At 46.4% G+C, this 10,500-nt stretch overlaps 1 long non-coding RNA gene across 1 annotated transcript; it reads right to left on the bottom strand.

Annotated features, from left to right (window-relative positions):
* Nucleotides 1-3,300: 3,300 nt before the first annotated feature.
* Nucleotides 3,301-8,576, bottom strand: LOC309821117. The gene is made up of 3 exons (XR_014296572.1): nt 8,421-8,576; nt 7,878-7,996; nt 3,301-3,376 (listed from the first exon to the last, which is right to left on the bottom strand). It is a non-coding gene; the product is annotated as an uncharacterized lncRNA (long non-coding RNA).
* Between the last annotated feature and the right edge of the window lie 1,924 nt (nt 8,577-10,500).

Below are 10,500 nucleotides of genomic sequence, written 5' to 3'. Positions count from 1 at the left end.
GCATGGAGCCAATGCTTCTCTGGCCAAAGGACTGATTTCCTGGCTTGGGGAAGGCCCTGTAACAGGGAGTCTGTGAGTCTCAGAGAAAAGCAGAGAATTTGGCTTCCTTCCCCGGTGCCAGCTCATCATACCAACTGACCTGCTGCAGGAGAAGAGAAGGCGCTGGTAGTTCAAAGCCTGGGCCCTTGATTAATTTCTCATCCTCTATAAATAAGTGAATAAAGGCACATTCTGCACACACTGCTTCGACGCCTCCTATGGGCCTTTTATTGCTCTCTACACCTTGTTACTCACTGGCCTTGGGACGTCAGACTTACTTCCAGCCAGACCGTCAAACTCCTTAGCTTGGCAGGTGTGCCCCTTATTCACCCCCTACACCCAACCTAGGCTCCTGCTCCCCTGACTTCTCTCCGGACTCACCAGTTGCCTACACTGCCCTGCTTTTCTGGCAGTCCATCATGACAGAGCAGCTAAGCATGTCGGCTTGTATGGGTTCAAATCCCAGCTCTGTCACTTCTTGGCTTTGTGACCATATGGGTAAATTATTTAACTTCTGCAGTCCTCGGTTTCTTGATATATAGAATAGGGATGATGAAAATAGTGTGTATCCTGGAATTAACATCCTAGTTGGGAATCAGACACTAAATAGGCAGACAGTCACACATACAAGAATTTCAGTCAGTGATGAGTAGCGTGATGGAGAGTGAGAGAGTGAGGCCAAGGAGGGCTTCTCTGAAGAGGTGACCTTTGAGCTAAGACATTAAGGATGAGAAAGAGCTGATTCAAAGAGGATCTGAGGGCAGAGAAGGAACAGGGAGTGTGACTCTGGGCAAGTTCTCTGAGGGCTGGGGAGAGTTTGGCTGGAGGGGTCCCTGGTGCTAGGGGATGGGTGGGAAGGTGGGCCAGGCCTCTCACAAGGCACATATTAAGGGGAGATGGGGTCTGAAAGGCTGAGTTAAGTGGCTAAAGCCCAGGGGTGAGAGAAGAGAAAAGAGACATTGGTGGGGGACTCTGATGCCATCACGAGGCCCACACTCAAGTCTCTAGGGGCTGGCTCTTTGAGCCCTTCCAGCCTCCTGGGCCAGTGAGGAGTGGAGAGGAGGTGGCAGGTCCTGCTTTCGTCACCACAGGTCCCCCATCTTCTCTTCCCCTTTCCTAAAGTGAAACACTGTCCAGAGAGGTCTGGTGTCAGCCATGTACACAGCAGTATGTGGGCTCTCTAAACAAGGCAACACAAAAGGCACTGACTTGTCGCTTTGGCCAGTAGTGGGGGTGTAAATACTCCCACCACGGCTGATTTTTTTTGTGCTTCCAGCATAATGTGTGATTGTGGAGTTGGGAGGTGAGGCACAAGATCGGCCCCCATGTGCAGGTGGGCACTGGCTCCAGCTCACCCCTGCATTCACACCCAAGGAACAATGAGCAGGGTTTAGGAAGCACTTACCATGTGTCAGGCCCAGTGGTAAGCCCTTCATATATACTAACCCACAGCAACTCTATGAGGCAGGAGCTGTTAATATTCCCATTACACAGACGAGAAATGCAGTCACAGATGAGCTTGGTAACCTGCCCAAAGTCACACAGGCAACGATGGAGCTGAGATTAAACTGCAGTATAACTTACAGGAAAGTGAGCGAATCCTAAGCACACTGCTCAGTGGAGTTTTAGGTATGTATACCATATGTGAGCAGATCATGATAGGGAACATTTCCAGTCCCAGCTGGCTCTTTTTATCACTCTTGTCTTTGATACTCTCCCTCCAGGATAACCACCATTTTTGACTTTTATCACCATAGATTTGCTTTGTCTGTGCTTGAATTTTTTTTTCTTTTTTTTTTTTTCTGGCTGCGTCATGCAGCATGTGGGATCTTAGTACCCCAACCAGGGATCGAACCCGTGCCCCCTGCAGTGGAAGAGCAGAATCCTAACCACTGGACCGCCAGGGAAGTCCCCAGTCTGTGCTTGAATTTTATGCAACTGGAATCATTCATTACATAATCTTTTTGTGTCTTGGCTTCTTTCTCTCCAATGTCATTGCTTCATCCATGTCGTTGCGTGTTTCAGAAGTTTGTTCTTTTGAACTGTCGTATGCTTTTCTGCAGTGTGTGAGTATGTACGATGTATCTGTCCATTCTCCTGTGGATGGTCTCTGGGCTTGTTTCTGCAGAGTGTGCTCATAATCACTATGACATACTGCCACTCAAGTATGGATGCACTCCCTGACTCTTCCTGTCTCTGGGGGATTTGCAGGATTAGCATGTGGGTTGAGTGGTATCACAGGATGTATTACTTTCTGATGGTAGCCTATAACAAATCACCACAAACTTAGTGTCTTAATGCAACACAGAGTTATTACTTTACAGTTCTGGAGGTCAGGAGTCTAAAATAGGCTGGCAGCTATGGTTCTTCTGGAGGCTGTAGGGGGACAATCCCTTGCTTTGCCTTTTCCAACCTCTGGAGGCTGCCTGGGTCCATCTCTGCTTCTGTCATCACATCTCCTCTTACTCTGACCCTCCTGCCTCCCTCTCGTAAGGACACTTGTGATTACACTGGACCTATCCAGATAACCCAGGATAATCTCCCCATCTCAAGATCCTAACTTAATCACATCTGCAAAGTCTTGCCATGTCAGGTAGCATATTCACAGGTTCTGGGGTTAGGACATGGACGTATTTGGGGGGCCATTATTGTGCCTCACACATTGGACTCTCCTGATGTAACGGTAAGACCCTGGTGTGGGAATCAGGAACCCAGGGTCCTGGTCTGGCCCCTGGGTTGACTTACTGTGGGTAGTAAGTCTGACTTACTGGGCTTTTGGCAGATATATTGAATAAAACGAAGGGCTAGGATGTGATCCATTTCACAGGCGCCTCCCAGCCTCCACGTTCTAGGACTCAATACATAAGCTTTAGGCTTGGGGCTCTATCTAGCCACCCCTTTCATCTGTGTGTGCCGATTTCTTCCCACCCCCAGGGCAAAGGGAGCACACCTTCTGAGAAGACCTGGGAGGCCTGCAGCGGATTCCCCACTGTCCCTCCCTTCCCCTTCCTTTCTATCATGTGACCCCTGGGCCTTTTATCCAGAATGACTCTGAAAGCCTGCTATTGATTTTCCTGTCACTTCAGGTCATACACTACCACCCGTCATCTTCCTTTAAGTGAAAGTTTGAAAACGCGATTTGGAAAAAAAGAAAAAAAAAAAGATCACCCACGTGATTTCAGGGGCTGGGCTGATGGAGCAGCCCTTCCAGGAGGCTGGGTGTGAAGTGCTTGGAGGAAGTAATAGAGACGCCCTTCAAGACTCCGTTCTGACATGAGCTGAGCTGTTCCTTCATTTGCAGTTGACGGCTGTTCTAGTCGTGGGCTCCCAGCAGTTACTGAAAAGAGAAAGCGGGAGAGCAAATCATTTTCATGATTGCCATACAGGAAGCCTACTTTGCTGAAAGTGAACCAGCCGCCTGTTGGGTCTTCATATTCTCTACTAGCCGAGTATTTGATCTTTCCTAGCTGGCACCTTGTGGCCGATCATCTCCTCCATCTCTTCTCTCATTGATACAGTCATTAGTGAGCATCTACTTTTTCTGCTTTGCATGGTAACTAGGGCATATGCTTTAAAGTCAGATGGTCATTCCTTCAATAAATGTTTACTGGGCGCCTACTTTATGCTGGGCACTTAACCAGGCACTGGGGACAAAATGACAAGCAAAACGGATATGGGGCCTGTCCCCAAGGAGCTTATACTGATGGAGGAGACAGAAGGGAACGGCATAATCCCACAATATATTGAATTACAAAATGTGGCAAATGCCATGAACCAAAAGTCAGGGAAGCTATGAGAGCAAATTCCAAGAGGGCATGAACTAGTTTAAGGGTTAGGAGAGGCTGCACTGGGTGGAAAATGGGGGCATAATGGAGACAAAGGAATCTGTTCAGATGAAGCCCTGAGGCAGAAGGAAGCTGGGTAAGTTTGAGGACTTTGGAGGAGTGTAGACGGTGAAGGGTGAGGGAAGGAGAGCAACACATAATGGGGAGTTTTGAATTTATTAATGCTGTAATAAAGTCTGTAAACTGGTTGACTTTCAGTGTCCTAATCCATAAATCGTGTATAGAAATACCTTCCTTGCAGAGTGGCTTCGAGGATTCACTGAGATAAAATATGCCATTTTAGGATAAAGTGCTTAGCCCAGAACTTGGTCTATTGCAATCCTGGAATAAATGGCAGCAACTGGTTTTATGACTGGGCAAGGTACACCGCTGCTGGGAGCCGGGGACAGAAATGAATCAGCTTTGGTCCTTGCCTTCAAGCAGCTTCTAACATCGCTGAGGGGATCAGCAATATCTAGTCTGTAAGTGTGCCATAGCTTCTCCGCCGACAGGGCTCAGAGGAGGGAAGGCTGACTCCAGTGGGGAGTAAGGGAAGGCTGCTTGAGGGGGAGGCATCTAGATGCCCAGCACATAATTCTGGTCAGGCGAGAAAGCAAAGGAAAGCGAGGACCATCTTCACCTCCCTGGGAGCATCTGGGATGTGGAGAGGGAAAAAGCTGCGTTTCCTTCCCTCCTGCCGAAGTGAAGGAACTCAGAGGTGCTGCTCCTCTTATTAATCCAGCTGTGAGCATTTTTTAGACCATCGTGAGCCCCTGAGGAATGAGGTGCAGAGCCTCTGAACAACATCATTAAAATGCTTCCCAAGAAGAAACTCAAGCCGAGCAGGTGAGAATCTGACGGCAGAACCAGCACCAAGCGATGTAGCTCGGAATGCGAGGCAGGGAATGGTTCCTGTCTAGCTCTGTGCCAACAGTCTTGGACAAGTCCCCTCACCTATGGGTCTTGGTTTTCTCACCTGTAAAATGAAATGATTGTTGTAGATGATGACATTTGTTCTTCTGACATTCTATGTCTCCAAAAGGCTACATTATTGCTTTGGTAAGATTCTGGGGACGACTTCTATCAAGAACAAAGGGGAAAATGGAGGCAACTCCCCAGTGATTCTCACTGCCTCTCAACACATTTGTACTGGAAAATCCACACATTTGCAACCTAAGTGAGTTTGGGAGCCTAAAATACATCTGGCAAGCTAAATAATTTCCTCACTTCATTTTCCTAATCTAGTCCTAGCATTGATATTTCTAAGCAATATGTGACCACAAGCAAGTCACTTAACCTTTCCAAGTGTCTGTTTCCCCTTCTTAAAATGCAGACCTCCGACTGAATCATCTCCTTGGGCCCCTTCAGCTCTCATTTTCTCTGTCTTTTTCATTCATGGCTTTGATGCTTGTGCAGGTCAGTTATCTCTAGCAACAAGTGAGAGGTGGAAAAAGAAACTCAGGTGGGCTACCATCTCCCTGAACCTCAGTGTTGTGATCTGAATAAAGTTAACATGTTTAAGGGTGTCTTTTCTAGACCAGTAGGGTAGCAAAGTAGTTATAAGCATGGGCTTTCAGGCAGGCAGTCTGGAATCAAATCTGGTCTCTATCACTTACTACCTGTGTGGCCTTGAGCAAGTGCCAATCAACATGAAGCATGGATAGTTCTATTTAGGCAGAAAAGCAAGAAGTCTCAGTCTCCTTATCTGTAAAATGGGAGTGAAGAGAATGCCTGCTGCTTACAGTCATTGTGAGGAATAAATACACAGTGCTTTCCAAATTTCTATCATACAGTAAGAAAAAACATAGTTTCTCTGATACATGGGCAAATGACGCTTGGTCCTGAGATTAGGGACACGTGGAGCAGTGGGGATTGAGGCCAAATGGGTCAGTTTACTGCAGCTGACTGTAACACTGTAGGTCTCAGTGTTGCCAGATCTGATTTTTTTCTTTTTCAAGAGAAACCAGAAATCTGGATTTTTATGTGAGATTGCCTAATCTTAAAATACTGGCTCACATTTATTTTTTTAAACATGCAAATAAGACATGGCTGCTGCCAGGATGTGGCCCACAGTTTTTCAGTTGGTAACCTCAGTTTGTAACCATTAAGTGCTCAATGAATGATGGGGAAAACCCCGGTCATCTTATTTAGCACTCTCAAGCACTCTCAACCACCCAGTTTTACAGGTATGGAAACTGAGGCCAAGGCTAAGAAAAGTGAAATGACTTGCCCAATGTTGCACGGCTTTATTATGTTAAAGATGGGACTCTAACTCAGGTCTTTTGACACTTAGTTTGGTGCCCTTTTGCCAAGTCACAGGAATCCTTCTAGAAACTCACAGCCTGGATGGTGAGCTGCCCTGGAGCCACAATCCTTGCTTTTCTCCCATGTCTTTTCCTGCAGTGCTTACAGATAACTGTGTTTTGAGATGATGCACAGAACCTCTACCTATGTGCCTGCATAACACCCACAGTCCAACAGTGGCTCAGATCGGGGCAGGGGTGATTCTGAGTGTTCGCAGCTGTTCCCCTCACTCCATGCCTCCCGTCTCTGCCCACTTTCCCTGAGATCAGCTACAAAATGAGCTATAGTTGGAATGTATCTTTTTAAAAGGTTACAGGACAAAATAATCCTTGATGCAATATAATTATAAAATATAATCTCATTTGTGGTTAAATCCTCGAGCTTCAGCACATTTTAAGCTAAAAATGGATAGTTTTATTTTTAATAAAAACAAGATTAGCAAATGAAAATCTACTATAATTCCTATTAGAAAGCTCTAAAGCATTGCTGCCTCTGATTGAGCTTCCAGATGCCCTCCCCACCATCCACATCCCCTGAGGCATCCTCCTCTCTGGGGAGCCTGATAGATGTACCCACATTGCCTTCTGAAACCTCCCTCTTGGGCCCCAGTTCTCAACCTTCATTTCCTTCACTTTAAATTCTAGTGCAAACCAGCTCAGCCCTCCATCAGCATCCCTCGGCTCTGACAGGCTCTCTGCCCATCGGGAAGTCCGCTCCGCTCCATTCTAAGAGTCTTGTTAGGGGTGACTGGGATGTGTACCATTGGCAAATCGCTTCTGGAAACGAGTGTCCCACTTTGACGGGAGATGGAGCAGGGACAATCCCGCTGGGGGACTGCCATGGTTTATCAGCCTTCGTCCCAACTCTGTGTTCTTAACTGGGGTTTTCATAATCTCCTTTCCCTCAGTTGCTTCCTCTCAAAGGTATTTGCATTTAAACAAGAGTTTGCTCCCCTGCTGATTATTTTCCCCCACTTTGATTCCATTGCAAAAGCAGCCAGAGTTGCCCGGGCGTGCTGGTGTCTGGATGGGCTGCATGGTAACAGCTGGGTGTAAACTTCGCCTGTTCCTTTTGCAGGTACGGTTGGCAGAGTAAGCACATTTAGGAGAAATTTCCAGGAAGTGAAAAGGGAACTATTTGTCACCTCTGAGTCTCCTGGGCCTGCTTCAAAAGCCTCTGGTAACATTTCTCAGAGAGAAATATTACCCTCTAGGTAATATTTTAAAATATTACCCTCTAGGTAACATTTTAAAGCCAAGAGCACATGATTCTACCCAGGGAGAATGGTGCAAAGAGCAGGAAAAAAGGGTTCCAGGGTCTCCTTGACACTGACCCATGGCATGACCTTGACCAGACAGGTGATCTCTGGTTAACTTGGGTGCTCTTACACTGTGCTGGGTGGAGGAGAAGCCTCTGAGGCTGAACTCCAGGACCCTCTTCCCTGTGGGGCTTAGCTCACCTTGCATTTAGCAGAGTTCAGCATATTAAACACACAAGCTTTGGTGTCAGACATAGCTGGGTCCAAAACCCAGATGCATTCCACACACACTTGTGACTTTAGACAAATAGCTTAACTGTTTGAAGCCTCGGCTTCACCATGGGGTAAAGTTGGGCTGTAGTAGATGGGATTGTTGTTCTTGATTCTTCACACCCTCGGTCTTCCATGTGACCTTGCAGGGCACACATGTGCACAGGAATATATTTTCTTACCTTATGGATGTTGGGCTTCGCCATATAACTTGCTTGGGCCAACGGAACGATAAGGACTTGGTGTGAGCAGAGGCCATAAATGTGCTTCCAAGGTTTGGCTTCGTTCTTGCATCTATGACCTACCATGGAAAGAACACGAACATTATAGTGTCTTGTCTAAGGAAAATGAGGACACAGGTGGAACAGACTAGAGACCATCAACAGCCTGGAGACTACTTATGGCTTGAAGCTGAGCCCCTCCCAAACTGGCCTGTAGACTCAGAAACTAGAGCATGAAATGCTCTTTAATATAAACCGTTGGGTTTTGAGGGGTAGTTTGTTATGCACAAACTACCATGGTTGTGGCCATAGCTGACTGATACAGAGAAGTTACAACACTGAGGATTAACTGAGAATATGCATGTGTTACCTGGCTGCTGGCATCTCCGTATACCACTGCTTTGTTCAGTCTGCACTACTCCCAAGGAACTCAACTTCAAACACGTGTGTAAGTGCGTACAAACGTATAGATGATCTAAAGAGCAAGTCAATATTTTTTCTTACCATAGTTTTTCCTCCTCTTAATGCAGTGCCAAGTAGACAGCGAGCTTTCAATAAATGGTGACCATGATGAAAATGATGATAACTCTGGCGAGGGCCATCTCTGTGCACTTTAGTTGGGGTGCGCTTGGCATTGTACCCCAGGAATCTTCTTGGTAGACTCTTCTAGCTTGTTTCTTAAACACCCGAACTCATGGATATGTTTCATTTGCAGCTCTTGGTCTGACCTTAAGAGTAATAATAATCCATAACTTCTAAGGAGCATTTTAGAGCTTATGAAATGAGTTACAATTCATTCATTCAGCATTCATTTATTGAAATTTTATTTTTAAAATGCCCACTAGATGCCAGGCAGTGCCTAAAGTGCTGGGAAAACAGCAGTGACCAAGACTGGGGAAGCCTGTGCCCTCATGGGACTTGTGTTCCAGGCAGGAAGGACCACACAACTGAACAATTAATTAACTTAATATTCTAAACAAATATTTAAAAGTACATATTTTACAAGCAAATAATTAAATAAGAGCTTAATTAAACAGACTGTGGTAAGTGCAACAGAGAAAACAGAACAGGATTGAGTGACAGGGAAGGATTGAGGGCACTTTTTAGATGGGTTATCAGGGCCAGTGACTGCAAAGGGACAGGAGTCCAGGTGTTTAGCTAGAGTATGGAGGTGACATATTTTATCTTGGAATCTTATAACAACCTTGCCACGTACCTATTCTTATTTCTCTCACCCCTCTTCTCCTTTTTCCAGTGAGGAACCCATGGCTCAGAGAAATCAGATACCATGCCCCACGTAGCAGAGGAAGGAACTAGGACTTAAAATCAGTTGTTTGGAGGTTACCCAGAAGGCACCGGGCAGCAGAAGACCTCAGATGAGGATGTCAGGAATCTAGGTGAATGCCTCGCCCACCCTAACCCCCAGCTCCCACGTCGGGGATATGACCTTCTTTAAGGCAGTGTCATTGATGACCCCCGACCCACCTGCCCAGTGTTACCAGCCAATACACCCAGCAGGAGGAAGGCAATCCTCACCAGTCCTTCCCTAAGAGAGACAGCTGGGAGCCTGGAGCAGCACACACTGCCTGGTCCACTGTGGCAGCCAAAGATGCCAGCTGTCACCTGGCAGCCTTTGGATGATGCAGTGATTCAGGGGAGTGCCACTGCTAACTCAATCACACCTCCCTGCCACAGGTGGCAGCCACAGACCCACAGCATGAGCACTGAGGGAGGGCCTTCACTTCCAGACGCAGAACCAGTGATGCGCGGGGGCGCCAGGCAGTCTGGTTCCCACGTGCAGCCTAGCACACATGCTCTTCTCCGTCTTTGGCTTCTGAGCTCAGGATTCCATAGATATAATGTCTCTGAGTTTACCACCACTCGAAATTCATCAGTAGTACCTGCTGTCTAAAATTTTCCTTATGGAAAAATGGAGGCACAGACCAGGCAATGACTTACTCATAGTCACTTGCAATTATGAGTTCTGGCTAGACTAGGGACCCTTCTAAGTCTTGGTCTTCAACCAAGTGTTGAGTATCTGCTATGTGCCGGGTGCTGTACTAAATGCTGATGAGCTCACGTCTTCTGAGAAAGAAAGAAACATGAACAGTTATGAGTGTTATTTACCTTAGAAGGGATGTGATAGGAATAGGTGTGGGTGACCTCTGGGGGTCCCCAAAGTAGGGAATCTACACTTCTGCAGTGGTAGAGAGGGGAGGCCAGTGGGTGGGGTCTTGAAGGGCTAATGCAAAGGTCATGCTTGAGCTTTCTCCTGCTCTTTCTAGTAAAAGATATTCAAATTTTCCATTTGCATAAACTCATTTTATTAAAAGTAAAAAAATTCACTTATTTATTTTTAGCTTCAGTTTTGTTTAAGTTTGAATATGTAGTTATGAAGAAAGCGTTATCATCAAAGCTGTGTGAATTTTAGCAGATCCTCAAGCCTCTCTGTGCCTCAGTTTCTTCAAAGGGGGCTTGGGAAGACTGAATGAGTTAAAATATACACAGTGGTTAGAACGAGGCCTTACACTGTATGCTGTGATTCTTGCCTTCCTTCCCAGAGGACACCATCAGGTGGAAACTG

Source organism: Grampus griseus, assembly GCF_964374135.1.
Source record: "Grampus griseus genome assembly, chromosome: 3".
NCBI lineage: Eukaryota > Metazoa > Chordata > Mammalia > Artiodactyla > Delphinidae > Grampus > Grampus griseus.
This window is presented reverse-complemented; position numbering and strand designations above follow the sequence as displayed.